The sequence below is a fragment of the Oratosquilla oratoria genome, chromosome 13, assembly GCF_046742065.1.
Source record: "Oratosquilla oratoria isolate Oo_2021 chromosome 13, ASM4674206v1, whole genome shotgun sequence".
In the NCBI taxonomy this organism is placed as follows: domain Eukaryota; kingdom Metazoa; phylum Arthropoda; class Malacostraca; order Stomatopoda; family Squillidae; genus Oratosquilla; species Oratosquilla oratoria.
In genome coordinates, this window is record NC_134789.1 from 31,076,595 (window position 1) to 31,079,094 (window position 2,500).

Here is a 2,500-nt window from a genome sequence, read left to right on the forward strand (position 1 = left end):
CCCCCTCCTCTCTCTCTCTCTCTCTCTCTCTCTCTCTCTCTCTCTCTCTCTCTCTCTCTCTCTCTCTCTCTCTCTCTCTCTCTCTCTCTCTCTCTCTCTCTCTCTCTCCTTTCTCTCTTTGTCCCTTTCTCTCTCTCTCTCCCTCTTTCTCCCCCTCTCTTTCTGTTTTTTGTTTTTATATACGTTGCCCTATGCATTAGTACCGACTTGTACCTTCCCCCACCCCTGTTGCCACGGGCGAGATTTTTCACACTTTCTACAGGGCTGCAACTCCGCTCTCGCCCGCCCTCCGCCCCCCGCCTCCCGCCCCCCTTTTTTATGACTATTTCTCCTACCTTTTTCTCTTTCTTCCTATAACATGGTCTTTTCTCTCTTTCTGCCAGTACCTATTCTCTACCCTCATTTTCCTCTTGTTTCTTCTACCCCTCTTTCATATTTTAGCCACCTTCCTATTTTAAGCAAGTCTCTATTCATCTCTCTCTCTCTCTCTCTATATATATATATATATATATATATATATATATATATATCTATATATATATATATATATATATCTCTCTCTCTCTCTCTGTCTCTCTCTATTTCTCTGTCTTTCTCTGTCTTTCTCTCTCTCTTCTCTTTCTCTCTCTCTCTCTCTCTCTCTCTCTCTCTCTCTCTCTCTCTCTCTCTCTCTCTCTCTCTCTCTCTCTCTCTCTCTCTCTTTCTTTCTTTCTTTTTCTCTTTTTCTCTTTCGACCACTTTTTTTTTTTGGGGGGGGGGAATATTCTAACCTGAGAGTTCACCTTCACCCCGTCACCCTCACCCTTTTTACTTCCCTCCTGCGGCCCCTATTTCGACCCCCTCACCTCCCGTCCCCACTCCCGCCTTTGAATGACGCTTCTATATGGAAACCTCTATTTCAATGTATTTATTGTTTTTATCTCTCTTTGGTAGCGTCATCTTTTTCGGTTCTCCACCCCTTTCATACGAACTTCATTCAGTCCTAAGGCTCTTCCACGCTTTCTTTTCCGTTTCTCTTGCACCCCCACACCTTTTACCAGGCTTTCTGTCATTATCACAAATTATTCTTTTTACGTTCTTTCACGAAGCTTTCTTTTTTTTTTTTTTTTTTTTTGTCTTTCGCTTTCTCATTTCTCTGTCAAAGACGCCTTTCCTGTTTTCTCTCATTGCTCTCGTTGTACCTTTCTCCAGAGTTCACACAGTATATTCTCTACCATTTTCGTGGCCCTACTTTCTCAGCCTACTTCTATTTCACTTTTCATTGATCATTTCCTTGTCATTCAAAATCCCTAACATGTTCTCCCCCATACGTTTATTGTATTCTTGTCTTCAGCTTCTCCCAGCTACCCCAACATCTATAAGAAAAAAGGCCGTAGCAATACTATACTTTTATTATTTTTCTTCACCGAAAACCCAGAACCCACCCTCTCCTCTTTCCCTTAACTACCTCCAACCCACCAAACTTTTCCTCTAGCAGCCGCTCCTATCCTTCCTCTCCTCTTCTGTCTTCCCTCCCCCCTCCCCTCTTCCTTCTCCCTTCTTCCCTCCCCCTCCTCTCTCTCCCCTCCCCTCTTCCCTCTCCCCTCTCCCCTCTCCCCTCTCCTCTCCCCCCTCTCCTCTCCCCTCTCCTCTCCCCACTCTTTCCTCTCCCCTCCTCCAACACCCGTCAGAGAGCTGCAGCAAGCGTGTGGTCGAGTGCTTAAACCCTTCAAGACAGTGACGTGCCCTGTGATTCTATTTACTCTAAATGGCAGACAACTTTATGCACCTCACTGGGTGATCTCCTGATTAAAGGGGCTTCGGTCCATCGAAATTCCCTTCAGGACGGAGATCATTCCTTCAGCTATTTAAAACCTCCGCCCCAAAGTACGTCACTTTGTTGAAGGTGTTTAGCCACGAAGAAAACGGAGGTGAGGTGCAGCAAGAAAACTCATTGTTTTGCAGCCTGGGCACCACCGGGCTGAGCTTTGAAGTCAATCCGGGGTTGATGACGACGCGCGGCACAAGCAATTGCAGCCTTGGCTCGCGTATGTTCGCGTCGTCTTTACGGGAATAAGTGACACGTTCTATGAACGAGAACAAAACACAAGACGCCTTGCTAATGACAGATACTGAAACAGTTGGGTTATTAAACATTTTGTAATGGCGACGTGTTCTACATGCTTGGCACAAAGCCTTACTAATGACAGATACTGAAATAGCTGGGTTATTAAACATTTTGTAATGCCAACGTTTTCCACATGCTTGGCACGACGCACAGTAGTCGGAATCCATCATTTTGTGAGCAAAAATAGATATCCATATTTATTCACTCTGTATCATACACTAACACCCAAATAGTACATTTATCTATATCATGAAACATAATGTATAACCTACTTCTTCCCCATATTTTGAGAAAATAGCATTAAACAACTAAAAATTGCGTCTTGCTGTGACACAGGTGACAAATCCCCGCTCACCTCCGTTTTCTTTGCTTGTCAACAGTGTAAACAGTGCA

The 2,500-nt window shown here is 44.4% G+C and overlaps 2 protein-coding genes across 5 annotated transcripts in view; one reads left to right on the forward strand and one right to left on the reverse strand.

The window, feature by feature from the left end:
• LOC143032133 (uncharacterized) overlaps positions 1-2,500 on the forward strand; it is a 303,784-nt gene that overhangs the window by 121,936 nt on the left and 179,348 nt on the right. The gene's annotated exons all lie outside the window — the stretch shown is intronic.
• LOC143032131 (uncharacterized) overlaps positions 1-2,500 on the reverse strand; it is a 71,052-nt gene that overhangs the window by 13,702 nt on the left and 54,850 nt on the right. The window lies entirely within an intron of this gene.